Source organism: Balaenoptera musculus, chromosome 14 (assembly GCF_009873245.2).
Source record: "Balaenoptera musculus isolate JJ_BM4_2016_0621 chromosome 14, mBalMus1.pri.v3, whole genome shotgun sequence".
Classification (NCBI taxonomy): Eukaryota; Metazoa; Chordata; class Mammalia; order Artiodactyla; family Balaenopteridae; genus Balaenoptera; species Balaenoptera musculus.
The window spans coordinates 40,639,575-40,656,470 of NC_045798.1; the positions used below are offsets into that span (position 1 = coordinate 40,639,575).

Below are 16,896 nucleotides of genomic sequence, written 5' to 3' on the forward strand. Positions count from 1 at the left end.
TCCTGGTCGGGAAACTAAGATACGACATGCTGCATGGGGCTGCCAAAAAAAAAAAAAAAAAAAAAAAAAAGACTCAAAACTTTTCCCCTGCCCTGGGTGTCTATGGATGAGATAGTTTTGAAGTTGCTACATGACATTATTATATAAAATCAAGCATCGGAACTTTTGCTTTATTAATAGTTTTGATAAACAAAAAGAGGAAGGGAAAGAATTAATATTTTGAGTGCTATGTACCCGGAGCTTCCCATGTAAGAATGCTCTGAGGTGTGTATTATGCTCAGTCCACAACTGGAAAAAACTGTTTCTGAAAGATGAAGTAATTTGCTAATGAGTGGTCAGGCTAGACCCTTAATTAGGTCTTTCTGTGGGCTTCCCTGGTGGCGCAGTGGTTAAGAATCTGCCTGCCAATACAGGGAACACGGGTTCGAGCCCTGGTCCGGGAGGATCCCACATGCCGCGGAGCAACTGGGCCCGTGCGACACAGCTCTTGAGCCTGCACTGCAGAGCCCGCGATCCACAACTATTGAGCCTGTGTGCCACAACTGCTGAAACCCGCGCACCTGGAGCCCGTGTTCGGCTGCGGGAGAAGCCACCGCAATGAGAGGCCCGTGTGCCGCAGCCAAGAGTGGCCCCGGCTGGCCGCAACTTCGTTGCGTGCAGCAACGAAGACCCAACGCAGCCAATAATAAATAAATAAATAAATAAAAGTCTTTCTGGCTTCAAAGCCTGTTTCCTTTCCACTCAAGAGTTGTTTTGGGCATTGTCTCTGGCCAGGCTGCTGATGGGATTCTTGTCAAAGGAAAGAAAATGGCTGAATAAAAAGTTTAAATGGTAAAAAAAAAAAAAAAAAAAAAGAATGTGCATATACACCATCCCATACACGTGGCTCAGCTTGTCTTCATGAAAAAGCCCCCAAACAGAGCAAAACTCTCATGACCACAGCCAGGCACCTCCTTCTAAAGTCTTCTACTCTGGAACTTAGCAGGAACCCACCAGGCCTAACACAGGAAATTCAATCCCTGTAGCCCCACCCTCCATATTCAAATACTTTCTCACCCCCCCAAAAGAAGGGGTCCACCCTTGTCCTAGGCGTCTCCTTGTTATAATCCTCCCTCCCATCCCCATGGCTCGCTCGCTCGTGTCTTCCCTCTTCCGTCTGCTGTAACCCCAATCTTGACCTAGCGGAGTTACTCCCAGCTCAAGTCCCTTCCCACACCCTGCCCCTCAGCCATCTCTCTCCCAACTTTGTTGAGTTCTTGCTGTAATTCCGCTCTGCACCGCATCCGTTAGCCCAAGGTATCTCTCTAGACTTTGCTTCTGTTACTTTTGACTCCTCCAGCGGAGTCTAAATTCTTCAAAGCCAGACTCTGAGTCTTATAATATGTCTTTTATTTTTTTCAGGGGTTAGTTTACGGCTGGAGATATGGTAGGTGGTCGAAATGTATTCATTGTTGATTGAATAGAAGATTCAGGAATTGTGTTCTCCACATCTACATGGTCAGAAAGCCCGCCACTCCTTTGCAGACACCCATGACACATAAGCACAGCCATCTGAGTTCATTTCAAATGAGGCCATGTTTGTTATCACCGCGGTTTATACCAGCACAGGCTGTAATGTGTTTGTTCTCGATTTTGCACTCTCAGTTTACGCCCTAGCAGGACTTGCTCTAGTAGGTCAGGCTGGTCTACTGAGCCCTCTTGCTCCTCTTTTTGTCATCAAGCCCCTTCACCCCAATTAAGAGTCTACCCTGGACAATTTGCCTGTCTACATCCCCCGTCTACATTCCCACCCCACATCTCCAGCTGGTTAACTCAGTCTCTCCTTTTGGAATTTACACCAGACAAGGCTTCATGCAGCTGGGAGTGTAGCAGACACGGCATTGAACAATCTGGCCAACACCCATTGCCCCCTTCTTTCCTGATCAAGACACCAGTTTTGCTCAGGCATCTACTGTACTGCACCTTTGGATATGCTTCAGGGACCCCAGCCCTATTTTCTGTCCAAAACTTTCTAATCTAAGCTAGTGACAGTGCTTGGTTTGGGTGTGGGCATGTGGCATATTTTGGTCTCTGCGACATGAGAGAAGGTGTGCTGGGGGCTTCTGAGAAAGATTTCCTTGCTTCTAAGAGAGATACCCAGGAGGAGAAAGTCTTTTCTTCCTTGTGATGCTGTCGTGAATGGATGTGATGCCCGGAATTTCTGCAACCACCTCGTGACCATGAGGGGAGCTATCTTCTGAGGGTGGCAGAGCAAAGAGATGGTGTCACTAAGGTCTGTGTTGACCAACTGGGGCTGCCCTGTCCCAGGACTTCTTGCTGTTTAAGCTATTTTCCATTGAAAGTATTCTGATCCTGGGTGAAAATGAAAGCAAGGGGTGGGGGGCAAAGGGTCAGGAACTTAACCCATGTTGATTAATGTCCATTATGTGCTGGCATTTTAAATGTGTCATTAAATTTTACTCTCATTCCAGCTTTATATGAAAGCATTCTTGATGATGAAACTGAGACTCAGAGTGGGTGAGAACTTGTTTATAATCACAGGGACGAAAAGTAAGAAAGTGGTATTTGAACCCAGGCAAATTTGAGAGTAAAACTCCTGCTCTCTCCACTATGCTACCTTTCCAGGTCTGTACATAACAATGATATATATATATAAAAAATAATGGTATAGAAAAATGATATATAACAAAGACCCTTAATACAACTTCCTAGAGTTATCACTTGCTAACTATGCCCCTGATCTTTTAAAAAGCATATAATAACATAATTGGAATCATGTGTATTCTGCTTTTTTACAAACATGCTGAAGAGGACATTTTCCTCTGGCATAAAAATTCTTTGAAAATCTTGCTTTTAATGGCGCATTTAAAATTGAGGTATACTATAATTGATTTAGCCTTTATCCTATTATAAGACCTTTCATTGCTTTTAGTTTTCCTATTAAAAATAATCCTAGAGTAATTATTTCATACCTAAATTTTATCCACACCTCTCATTATTTCATACTAAGATAAATTTCTAGAATTCCAGAGCCAAAACATATGAACATTGTAAAGGCTGCTAATTCATAACTACCAATTGCTTTACAGAAATTCTCTGGCAGTTTTATACCTCCATCCAGGCTGATTAAATTATTATTTTGGATTTTTCTGAATGCTGACTGTGTAGGCAAACATTATATGCGCTAAGCTTTCTACTTATTTGTTTGCTATTTATACCCCTGCCAGACATTATTTAAATTCTCTTAAACAATTGCATAGAATAAAACAGGGTGAAAATAAAATAAGAAATTTTAAAAAATGGGACAAAGAGAAACTGAAAACAGGAAAGATAACACAAAGTCAGGAATAAGGGAGAACACAAAAGGGGAGGCAGGAGGGATACACTTGGCTTTTCAACAACCAACACAGAGCTGGGACACCATCATTTTTATGGTTCATGAGTGTCCCTAAGATCAAAACCCTCCAGCTGCATGTGAAAGGGTCAACTATTACAGGCAGAACTAAAACTGTACAGAGCAACACACAGCTTCCTCAGCATTATCGTTATGGTAAATGCATTGGTAAATTCCACAGAGCTGATTTGGGGCTATTCCTTCATGCAGGCTGACAACCTAACATCAGAGGAATTCAGGAGAACTCAAAATAGTGCAGCTTAGGCCCAGCATCTGCTGGGCTGGCTTCCAGGAGGATTGGGGGGACCACTGACCCTTAAATGGTCCTCTATATAAATACTGTTCTTCTCAAGTCATTGAATGGCTCAGTTTGAGGTTCATTTTCCAGCTGGTACCTGGAGCGCAGTTGACTTAGGCATGGAGTTAAGTCATGTAAACATGGAAATGAGAACTCCTTTCTAATAATAGCTCAGAAACCTGACATGAACTTAAACGGGAGACTACCCACCCAGCCAGGGAGTAGATAAAGCCCCGGAAGAACCCAAGATGGAGGCTACTGAGCCCTGGTAAAGACAGAGTGCTTGACCATGGACATCAAGTAGCCATATGGCCAGAACTTTCCATCATGAGCTAGGTTCTGTCATAAGCTTGGGTGGAGCCAGCAATAATCCATCATAAGGTGGAAGTGGTACATCTGAGATTGAGTCTGAGCAGGATCAGAGGGCACAGGCAAACCTGTACGATTGTACCTCTCTCAGCTTACACTTGCTGATCTATGGGGAAGCCCTTTGGCCAACCAGATGGAGCAGGAAGGAGCTGAAGCCTGGTTCTTGGCCTGCCTGGTAGGATGGGGGATGTATATGAGTATAAGTTAATATGGATAGTGGCTGCACTGTAGTCCCATTCAGAGGTGGCTTGAAAAACAGAACTGCAGGTGGAGGACACGGTCATCCACTTTGCATGGAAAGAGAAGTGGCCCAAGGTGAGTCTATCTATGACTCATGGCAGAGGAGAATGGCTGGACTTGTGGTCATGTCCTAGGAAGAAGAAGTGTTGGAGGACTGGGGAGAAGGAGCTCTGGAGGAGCCCTGTGGGTGACTCATGGGAGTGGGCAGAAAGTAAGAAGAGATTTGTAATGCATATTAATGCTCAACAGAGAGCATTCACCACAAGAAAGGCACTAAATGACCAAACAGAAAAAATAACTTACCAGTTGACATCAACCAGCCTCTATCATTGGCCTCCCCAGTGCTGGCATGATGGGCTTGTGAGTGATGCAGCTGTGGTGGCAGGGATGAAGGTCATTGAATGGGCCCAAGGGTATGGGCTCCCACTTACCAAGCCTGATCTAGCTACTGTGGCCACTACATGGCCAATAATAGGCCTCAATACTGAGTCTCCAGTATGCCGTCATCCCTTGAGGAGATCGCCTGGTCATTCGCTGGCAAATTGACTATACTGGACATGTTTCATCCTAGAAAGCCAATGATTTCTTTTGATAAGAATAGACACATTCTAGGTATGGGTTTGCCATTACGCCTGCCTGTGGGGTGTCAGCCAACCACCACTATCTGGGAGCTTATGGAGTGTTTGTTGGACTAGTAGACTAGCACAGGATCCAGAATAATGTTATGTTAAACCAAGAGACCCACTTTACAGCAAAGGAGGTACCGTCATGGGCTGAAGCCCATGGCATTCACATTACCCAAAGCTGACACACATTTCAGTGTTGGGGGTGGCTTGTTGAATCATAGCTGAAGGACCAATTTGGAGATGGTATTTTACAAGCATAGGGTACCATTTTCCAGGACACAATATACAGTTTAAATCGAAGAGCTGTCTATGGCGCTGTGTCCCATAGAAAGAATATGAGGGTCTGCAGACGGGGGGGTGGGGAGTGGGAGTGGCCCCACTTACCATCACTCCCAATGATCCACTTGTGTTTCCTGTCTCTGCAACTCTAGGCTCTGCCAGTTTCCAAGTTCTGGTTTCCAAAAAGGGGAAGACTTCTACCAATGGGCATAGTAATAATTCTACTGAACTATAACCTATGGCCACGGCTTGGGCACTTTAGGTTCTTTGTGTCCAGGGGCAGCAGGTGAGAAGGGGAGTCACCATCTTGGCAGGTGTAATTGACCACGGTCATCAGGAGGAGGGAGGGCTGCAGTTACACAGTGGGGCAAGGGGAATACTTATGGAATTCAGATGCTCTACCTGGGTATCTCTTGACCATTTTTTGAGGGTAAATGGACAAAAGATGAAACTCCAGCCTGAGAAGTCTTCAGGATGGGCAGACATGCTGGCTGAAGATGAGGGGAATCTGGAACAGATGTTCAAGGAGTGAGAGGAGGAGCGTTAGCTGCCGTCCTGAGACCAGCTGCAGCAGCGGGGGCTGTGATGTATCCCACCAGCTTTCCTCTTCCATGTTTCCTCCCAGGAAGAGGGGCCCCCCAGAATCCTAGAGGTGCTGCTCCGAGCACTCGTATGAAGTGGTTCTGAGTGTACAAGGTTGGGGGGCCTGTCTGGGTCATGTGTCTCCCTAACTGGATTCTTCTGCAGAAGGACTTGTCACCCAAGTTACTCAAGTGCTGTCAGCAGATAACTCTCAGCTGCTAGCCCTCTGGGACTGCCTCAGCTACAGAGAGCCACCTTGCTAAGGTCATGCTTTCTTCCCTGGGCCCACATCTCATGACATTGACATGGGAGTATAAAGACCCAGCCTTCTTGCCCCCACTCAGCGCTACTCTGACCCAGTGGACTAAGTGCTGGGGTCGAAATGCCAACCCAGGAGCCTTCATCCCTTGGTCAGATGTCCAGATTTTGCTTGAAGTGTTTGATTTTTATTTTATGTCTAGCATTATCGTGTAACTCTCTCAGCTGCCTCGTTTCCAACATTTGTTTAAAGAGAGTCTGGGTTAGTAACTGGAAAGTACTCTATCACTGGGCTGGTAATCTGGCCCTTGGTAATAAAAGCATCTATTATGGGTGGGCCCAGAGGAGGTGCATCTTAAGTGAAGCTGCCTTCAGCATTCCGCTGAGGCTTTGCAGTACCATGCAAGGGCTGTATTTTTTAATGTTTGGAGGACCCTGAATGCTGATCAGCTGAAATCTCAGTCCTTAAATTTTATTACCAAGTTGTTAAACCCATAGGGGCAAAAGTGCAGCAGAAATGTGCACACAGGTTAAATTATTTCCAAAGTTGGGACTGGTTTCACTTAATCTTTATTATTTATTTATTTACTTATTTAAAAAATAAATTTATTGATTTATTTATTTTTAAAATAAATTTATTTATTTATTTATTTTTGGCTGCTTTGGGTCTTCATTGCTGCGCACTGGCTTTCTCTAGTTGTGGCGAGCAGGGGCTACTCTTCGTCGTGGTGCACATGCTTCTCATTGTGGTGGCTTCCCTTGTTGTGGAGTGTGGACTCTAGGAGCATGGGCTTCAGTAGTTGTGGCATGTGGGCTGAGTAGTTGTGGCTCTTGGGCTCTAGAGCGCAGCCTCAGTAGTTGTGGTGCACGGGCTTAGTTGCTCCGCAGCATGTGGGATCTTCCCGGACCAGAGCTCGAACCTGTGTCCCCTGCGTTGGCAGGCAGATTCTTAACCACTGTGCCACCAGGGAAGTCCCTCACTTAATCTTTAATTGAACCAAAACCATTTAAGAGAAGCCAAAAAGGCTGAGTTCAATCCTTAGGGAAGATGGACGAGAAGACTCCCTTGCTGTGGAAATTCTCTCACAGTCTCACATGGGAGCAAGAGTGGACTTCAAGTTTAATTTTGTTTGTGGAGATAACAGACTGACTTTTGGAGCCCTTGTTTGGCAATTATATAGTAATGTACCAAACTGTGTCTTAAAATTGTGCAGGTTTCGAGTATGGCAGGAGCTTCATTCTTTCAGTGAAGATTCCTTAGTTGGCTTCTCACAGCTTAGAGGTTAAGTCTAGGGTTACGCTGCAAGGCAGCGTAAGGTTACAGGAACTTCACTGAGACTGAAAATTAGACGGTGAGCCACATTAAATCAGAAACCATATTTGCCTCATTCTCTTTGTAGCTCCAATGCCAAGTCCAGGCCCTGGCACATAGTAGGTGCTCACTGAGTATTTTTGAAGGAATTCTCTCAGATTACCTGAGGATCCACGAGCTTCTCAGATACGGAATCAAAGCTTCTGATGCTCTTTTCTCTAATGAGATTTGGAGTCTGTGTTTGTGACGTTCTTCTCTTACTCAGGAATCTAAGGCATGTAGCTACTAGCCTGTAAGGGAGGCCATTGGGCAGGCAAAAAAAAAAAAAGTCCTATTTTTGCACTAAGGGGCTGTGACTCCATCTTTGTGTGTCTGTGTGTGTTTAAATGAACTGATACTCCATGTATGTGTATGTGTGCTGTGTGTGTGTGAGTGGGCGTGTGCTCTGGAATTTTGAGTTGAATGAGGGACCTTGTGCTGGTACGGGACACTCCCATCACCACCACACCCCCCTCCCCGCAAGGTGCAGCTCAAACAAACTTAGGTCACAGCCCCTCACTGGCCACTGTTGGCTTCGATGCCTTTTATGCAGATGTAGGATTCTCACTTCCCCCAGAAAGTGGGATGGGGCTGAAGAAAGAACCCTAAACAAAAAGTGGTAGGGTGTGTGTGGGGAAATCCAAAGGATTTCATTGGAAAGAGAAATGTCAGCAGAAGTTCCTAGGAAAGCCACGATCAAACAGGGTTTCTAGACAAAACGGGTCTTGTAATATCTGCCTTCAGTCTTGTGCCAGCATTCTGACCTGGAGGTGATGTACCAATCCCAGGATGGGACCAAGGCCTTGACTTGTTGCATAGCAAGTCCTGTCAGAGCTGGGGCTCAGCAGGTGGCCTGAGGGCCAGGCCACTCTGGCTCAATCCCGGGGCTAGTCGTGCTCACTGAGGGGGCAGGGATCCAGAAGCTCCCAACAGAAAGTGAAGAAGCCTGGGGACCAGTGCCGTGTCCTGGGGAATCTGGGGGCAGACAGTAGGTGGTCGGCAAGGCAGACCAGCTGACCAGAGGATCCTAAGGCTGTGAGAGCTTCCATAGGACTCCTGACAGCCCTCTAGGATGCTGGGGCTCTGGCAAGGTAAAAAGGGCAGCAGCAGAGGTGGTCGGCAGGTAGAAGCAGAAATGCGATCGCTAAGGACTGATGCTTAATGGCAAGAGCAAAGAAAGCTTCCAGGTTCTGAGAAATCAGGATCCTAGGCAGGCCCTGGGACAGATATGCAGACACAATCGGTCAAAACTTGTTTCTGGAACTGGGCGTAAAATAGCAATAGCTGGCTTAATTCGAGGCATGCTATGTGCTGTCATTGCTTTTGACCCTTGAGAAGGATGACTTCATTCAATAGTCACAAATCTCTCACCATGGGTAACATTTTTCAGATGAAGGAACTGAGACTTACAGAGCCTAAATAACTTGCCCAAAGTCATGAGGTCACAGAAGCTAGTAGATGGGGGAGCTGGGACTTAAACCCAAGTCTAGAACTCTGCAGTTTGTGGGCTTAACTACTACACTGCACTGCATGGTGAAAGCTTGGTCGGGGAGCAGGGGCAAGGTGAAGGGCGAATGACAGTGAACTCCAACTGGGGCCGGTCCAGCGCTGCCGCAGACGCATTCACACACGTTATATCATTTACTCTTTACAGTGCCCTTGTCCTCATTAAAAACAAATTTTTCCAATGAGTGATCTGAAGCACATAGAGACTAAGTGGCTTGCCTAAAATCATACAGGAAGGAGGCAATAACCCAATTAACGGGACTGGGGCAAAGGTCAGAGCAAAACCAGCAGCAAGGCTGCCCTGAAACTGATGTACTGTGGGGAAGGAAGAGACCTACACATCAAGAACGCAATACCTGCTGTGCATTCACACCTTCTTAATCCGGAATCTGAGTTAGTAAAGATCCCCTAGGATAGGGAGTGATTTTAAAGACACACAACTTCAAGGAGTCTGACTTCCTGTACTAGGGGTAAGGAGTGGCTTTCACCTAATATAACCCAATGATGCATTTATTCTTCATAAGGAATGAGTCATGGATTTAGTCCTTACCTTGAGCTCAACACCTTACACCATCTCCCTGCTCAAAGACGGCTGAATCAGTCAGTGCTATTATGGAGTAAGTGAAAGCTAATTTTAACTTTAGCATATGTGTCCTTTCTTTTGAGTTCTCTAAACTTGGCTATCATTAATTAGTCATACCGAGCCAAGAGAATTAGGCAGGTTATTTCATGCCCTTTTAAAAAATGGTTGTAAAACTCTGACTAAAAGAGTACATTTGTTGTATGTACTGTTTAATGAATGGTAAAGATTTAACACAATATTAGAGCATCATAGGATTAGAAACTACCCATCAGGTAACCATCAATCAATCAACAAATGTTTCTTAACTGCCCAATCTGTGTCCCACAGTGTTCTAGGCCTGAGGCTGGAAGGTCACTTGGAGAGATCATTTAGACTAGTGCTTTTTAAACCATCCGTGAAGAAAGACCATTAAAAAATTCCAATCCATCGTTGACCAATATTTTGTAATACACAATAAAACTGGGTTATGAGAAAAATGATCACATGTCATGGCAATATGAAATTGCTAAAAACGTTTATAAACACTCTCAGTTTTTGTACTTTTTCTCATTGCAATAACAGTTCATAGACTGGAAGTGGTCCACAGACCACACTTTGATCAGCAATGATTTAAACAAGGCATGACCATTCTGAAACCATCCAACAACTGAAAAACGAGCTTTTGCTTTTTCTTCCAGTTTTAGAATTCTTTTTGCTTATCATGTTAGTGGACTTTCCAATGCTTGATGAACTTATTAAAGAAACTATTATTCAAGGTAAACCACACTTTTACCAACTGAGAGATAAGGGAGAAATAGTTCCTTTGGAGCCCAACCTATGAAAGGTACATAAAGAATGAAAGAAGGAAATATAAAATATAAACCCAAGCTGAGGGGAAACAGGGAGGCCGAGGTCTCACAAATGGTAAAAAGCCTGCTTTCACAGAAAAACTATGACTCACAAGATAGTTGCTAAAGGAGTATCTGACTGCGTGGAATTCACATAGATACAGAATGAAGAAATCTATTTTTATAGAATTGTCCTTTCTGGCACAATTTTGATGCCGTGGCAGAAATCATATTCACAAGAACTTTTTTTTTTTTTTTTACTTGGAATGAAGTTAACAGAGCATTTTGGCAAGAGCAAAAAACAGGGCATAAAATTCATGAGATCAAATTTTTCTTTTCCCTAGATACTTACCCAGGGGCAAAAGCCAGGGAAAGAAAATAAGAAGAGATAAACTTAAACTTAATTTGTCTTAAAGGCATCAACTACATAGAAAAAAATTCTAAATGCAAAAGTCAAATTCTAGAATCTCAGTTTCCCAGAAGTGTCTAGAAATAAAAACTTTCTCACTCTAATTGGAAAGAGTATTCATATTTCACTTTTAATGCTAACTCAAGGCACTTAAGAATAGAACCTGCAAGTAGTAGGTGATACTGATCAGCTCATATTGATGAATAAGAAGAGACAAATTTCTGACTATTGTGGTTGTCTACTGTTGTGTAAGAGACCATAAACCAGTGGCTTAAAACAACAACTCTTCATTTGTTCATGATTCAGCAACCTGGTCTGGAATCAGCTAGACAGTTCTGCTGGTCTCACCTAGGATCTCTCATGCAGGTGGCTTGATCTGATGGCTTGAAAAGGTCTTTTAAGACCAAGCTGGCTTTGCTTACATGCTTTGCATGGTCTCACATATTCCAGAATCTCTCTCTACATACCTTCTTTCTCCATCAGTATGGTTGGACTTCCTTACAGCATGCAGTCTATGTTCCAAGAGGGAGAATTCTAAGATGACAAGCACTTGTCAAATCTCTGCTTGCATCAAACTTGCTAATACCTCATTTGCTAAAGCAAGTCACTGGACCAAACTCAGACTCAATGTGGGAAGGAACAACACAAGGGCAGGAGTTCTGAGAGGCGTGGTTCACTGGGGGCCACTGATGTAACAGTTAATTATAAAACAAAAAATTTTTAACTAAATTATGTTTAAAAGTTATATAAATACAAATTCTGTTTTTCTGAATAAGGCAGAATTACGTTACTTGGAAAAGCCAGCTGATGTTCTAGAGATTGTAAAATGGCATCAGTATTTGGGAACACTCTTAATGGCATGAAGGACTATAAAAACTTACCAGATTACACCAACCAAGCCAACCGATCAATCGTAAATATTTACTGAGCACCTATTAAGTTATTATCACTATGCAAGGTGGTATGGAAGACACATTTTTCTTGCATTCAGGGTACCTACGATGGAGTTGAATACAAATAATATTTAATGTTGGAAACAGTGTAAGACAACATAACCATGTGCTAAATGGTGCAATATAGACTACAAAGCAGTAAAGAATTTCAGACTTTTAGTCATCTCCTTTCAACATAGGAGATATGGTCTCAGAATTGGAACAATCCGTTACTAATCCAAGTCTGTGCATGTAGACTTGACTACAACAACTGTTTGGCTCTACTAGTACTCCTCTCTGGGGTGGAGGACCCTGGTTTTATGAACGCAGAGAACAAGGGCACTCAGACACTTAAAGAAAGGTGGTTATACACTCTCAAGGCTGAGTCCTTGTCCTTTCAGAAGGCAGGTGCCTTGCAAGTCAATTTGTCAGCATCTTCCTGGTTCTCCTTTTTGTTAGTAACCTACAGTCTGGCCACAGGGCTACGTTCAAGTGCACTGGGAGGGGATAACAGCTGGATAGTTATGCCGAATGGTGGAGAATGTGACGGCATTTGGAGCAGCTGAAGAGCAGGGAAGAAAGAACACTGATACTCCTCTAGGCACCTACTTCTGTTCCAGACCCTCTGCTAGACCCTGGGGATACAAAGTGAATTAAACCTGGTGCCTGTCCCCAAAGAGCTCCCTGTCTCATAAGTAGGCAGATCTAAATGCTCCATAGAGGTGTGGATAGTACGCTGTGTGGGCACAGTGACAGGAGCGGCCAACTCTGAGAGTAAAGGGAGAGTCCTGGGTAAGGCTATGGAAAGTCTGCTGAGTAAGGTGATGCTTGAGGTGAAGTTTCAAGAGCAAATTGGAGTATACTTGACACCTAGGTGAAGAAGGACATTCCTGACAGAAGATATAGCCATGTGCAGAGTCATGAAGACTCACTGAGGAACAGGAAATCATTCAATAAGGCTGAAGACTATGGTCCAATGCAGGCAAGTAATAAGGAGATAGGGCAGAATGGAAGCCTAGGGCCAGCTTATGGACCAGCTTACAAACCAACCTACTAAAGAGTTTAGACTTTATCCTAAGCAATGAGAAACATTAAACGTGTTAAGCAGGGTAGAGACATGATCAAATTTACATTCTAGTAACAGCACTGCCCAAAGGAAATTTCTGCAGTGATGAAAATGTTCTAAAATCTTCTCTGTTTAATATGGTAACCACTAACCACATGCGGTTATTGAGCACTTGAAATGCAGCCAGTGTACTGAGGAACTAAATTTTTAATTTTTAAACTTAAATTTAGATAGCCACATGGAGCCCTTGGCTACCATATTGGACATGTCAACTTCAGAAAAATCCCTCTGGCAGCAGTGTGGAGGATGAATTCGATGTGGACAAGACTGGATGGAGTTGGAAGACTGTAACAACTCAGGTGGGAAAAATGTGGTCTTGAATTAAGGCTGGGGCCATGGAAATGCAGTTGAGGCAACCAAATTGAGAACTATTTAGGAAATGAAATGGACAGAATTTGGTATCTTATTTGACAGGAGGGAGCAGCCCTGATCATGAGAAGAAGATGGGTACTCAAGAGTAGGGACAAATAAGTACACTTAGGGGGATGAGGCCAAATCCAGAGTCTGTGGAGCAGTAGGAAGTTGGGCAACACCTTGATCTGGCACATAATGCTGGTCTTCCACTGTTATGCAAAATAGACTGTAAGAGAGAGAGACTGGAGGCAGCGAGAGCAGCAAGGTAGCTGCTCTTGGCGTGGTTGAGGGTGGTCTGGATGAAGGTAGAGATAGCAGGAGGGGAGATAAATAAGTGAATTCAGGTGAATGGTAACCAATGTCATGTAAACATAAGGGATCATGGGAAAAGAGTAATCAATGAGAAAGCCATGTTTTCCAGTCTGATAGAGGAAAGAAAAGGGAAAAGTGAATTAATGATTGTTAAGCATCTATTAATTAGCGCTATGGTATATACGTTCACAAAAATTTTTCTCTGGGATACTAGACAAATTGGTGTTATCATTGATGGAAATGGATCAGCCAAGAAGGGGGCATGTTGGTTGGTCCCACTGCATATATTTTGAAAATGAGGTATATCCTAAGTGGAAGATCTTTTTCTGCGTATGTTTGTTGAGGAGGTGAGAAAAGACAATTAAGGATGTCTAAACAGTAGGATTAAAAAAATTAGGAACAGTTTTAAGATATTTCTTTGATAGTGGGTAGTTTCAAGGTAATAGATCTGATACTATTTTATTTGCTGGCCCACATAAATGGAAATAGCTAAAAGGACTTTGGCCTTCAGAGTTAATAGGAAAATACTTTAAAGAATGTTAAGCATAATAGAGTGCAAGCAACAGGCAACAACTAAACCAAACAGGTGTTTAATGTTATTGGTCCAGCTAAACCCAAGTGAACCCAGTTCAATATTCCAACATAATTTTAAAATAAAACAATAAGCCTACTTAGTTTGTGAGATGAGAAAAATGGAGTCATGACCCATGTGATAACTTAGTTGTAAGGCCTTGGTTAGCTTCTTATTTACCATTGAACATTTCATTAGGAGGGTCTTCTTTCTGCTCCTGAATATGTAAAAATATTACAACAATAATAATTAAGATGTATTAGTTAAGGTAACACTACTTTAACTTCAGAAAAACCCCCAAATCTTGGTGATTTAATTTAATGAAAGTCTGTTTCTCATTTATAAGAGTGCAGTGCGGGTGTGTAGGAGGCAGACTCCCACATGGGACCCAGGCTCCTTCCATCCTGTGGTCCTCCACCTCCAAGGGCTTTGGAGCCCTGGGCTTCCGGGCAGGAAAAGAGGTAAAGCATGAAGGATCATGCAAGAGGTTTTTATGGACCACTTCTCACTTTTTCATTAGTTCAGAATCAGTCAAGGACCACACCTAGATGCAAGTCGGGTGGGAAATGTATCCCTGGGGCCACCAGCCACTTCTCAGAACAACTCTACCCTATGGAAGGGGAGAACCGATCCTTGGTGGGCAGCTAGTCATTTTATCCCCCCAGACTAGATTATGTTGAGAGTCCCCATGACTCTTTGGTATTTCTTTTCCTCACCTCTTAGTATTATTTACATACCATTGACTCTGTCCCTCTCTCATCTCCTCCCACCTCCTCAGAGCCACGCATGAAGTTCACTCATATTTTCCAGTTGATTTATAGGCCTGGCTGTCTAACCAGCTACTCTCAGAATCATCCATGAAGAACGCAGTGTCTGAGATAAGGAAATAGCTTGTGAGTCCCATAAACATCATTCAGTACTCTACTATAAATCTAGAGTAAAAAAGTAGAGAAATGAGCAAGTTGAATCTACATGGACTTCTTAACAAGTAAGTATTGTATCATATGATATCATCTATATGTGGAATCTAAAAAAATGATACAAATGAACTTATTTATAAAACAAATAGACTCACAGACATAGAAAACAAACTTATGATTACCAAAGGGGATAGCGGGTAGTGGGGGAGAGATAAATTAGGAGCTTGGGAATAACATATATACACTAATATATATAAAATAGGTTAACAACAGGGACCTACACATACACCTACCTGTGTATAACACAGGGAATTATACTCAATGTCTTGTAATAAGCTATAATGGAAAAGAATCTGTAAAAGAATATATATGTATAACTGAATCACACTGCTGTACACTTGAAACTAACAAAACATTGTAAATTAACTATACTTCAATTTAAAAAAAGTATTGAAGTTAGCACCCCAATTTGTTCTGTGAACTGCTCAGCATTAAGAGGGTTATTAAAGAGATGAGAGATTTCAGTGATTATATGGTTACAAAATTACCTATTAACCCTGGGTTCTAGGGCTCAAGTGAAATTAATTCGATCTTGGTAAATTTTGACAGGTATTTACCAACCTGCTGCTCTGTATAAGGTAACTCCTATGGAGATCTCAAAGGATACCAAGAAAAAAATCTTTGGGCCAGCCTCTGACCACAAGAGTTTTCATCTTTTATTGTGAAATAACCTTCTATTGGATGTTTTGGGCAAATTCTTACCAAAATACATGTCTCTGAAGTTAGGTGTTTTTTTTCTTCTTAATTTAATTTTTATTTTATATTGGAGTATAGTTGATTTACAATGTTGTGTTAGTTTCAGGTGTACAGCAAAGTGATTCAGTTATACATATATCCATTCTTTTTCAGATTCTTTTCCCATTTAGGTTATAATCAACAAGGACCTACTGTATAACACAGGGAACTCTACTCGATATTCTGAGATTCTGTCTACATGGCAAAAACTCTTGCTGGTCTTCTCTGGGTACCATCATTGGGCTGAGATAGCTCCAATCATTTTTTTATTTAATCCTTGTTGAAGTGAGGTATTTTGGACATGGAAACAAAGGGCAGTATGGCTGAACATTGCCAGTAGTGTTGCCTCCTGTGGTCACAGAGATCATTCAACTGGGTTCAAATCCTTAAACTTAGGGTGGCCCAAAAGGAGAAAATGTGAAAATGACTCAAGAGGATAATTTAGAGGCTGCTTTCTAATTTTCACTCAAAATCTCTGCCAGATAAGTTACTTAACCTTCATGTCAAGAGAATGAAGGCTCCATTTCTTAAATCTCCACTTAGCCTGAGCCAGATGATTTAATTGCTCACTACCTTATTTTCACTCATCCACAGAATGAGAATAATAATAATGAGAATAATGGCCCACTTACCTTTCAGGGTTAGCTCTGGGCTGATAGGAAAAAGCTTCATTGTAAAGAAAAGGTACTGTTACCTAGGTTTAGCCTTTCTTTTATCCTAGCACTACTGCTTGTAGTAACACACACTTGGGGTGGAAAAAGGAATCCTCCTTAATAACAAATGTATAAAATTACCTGTTCTGCCCAACTGCATATTTCACATAAAGGCCAAACTGGAGTGTGTGTAGCAAGAGCTGGAGAGGAAATTCATGTAATTGGAATGTGAATGCTTCATAGGGCCTTTGGTGGAGCTAACTACCAGGGAGTGCCCTAATGCAGCATACCAGTGTCAAGGTCCCAACCGAAGCTGGGATCTGCCTGCAGTGAGCAGAGACATTGGATGCTGAGACTTCGGCTCCACTTGGGTTAACACTGGGGTTTCTGAGCTGAGACGATGAATCAGACGCAGGCCATGTGCCACGGGAGCGTCACTACTTTACAAGGAGCCATTAGATTAGGGTCCTGGAGCAGGGGCCCCACCACAAAAGGCAGTGGGGGTAAGGTG

At 42.9% G+C, this 16,896-nt stretch overlaps 1 protein-coding gene across 1 annotated transcript in view; it reads right to left on the reverse strand.

Annotated features, from left to right (window-relative positions):
* ANKRD29 (ankyrin repeat domain 29) overlaps positions 1–16,410 on the reverse strand; it is a 59,582-nt gene extending 43,172 nt beyond the window's left edge. Inside the window, exon 1 of the mRNA XM_036824030.1 lies at positions 16,365–16,410. The gene's annotated coding sequence lies outside the window, so the exon portion shown is untranslated. The remainder of the gene's footprint in view (positions 1–16,364) is intronic.
* Between the last annotated feature and the right edge of the window lie 486 nt (positions 16,411–16,896).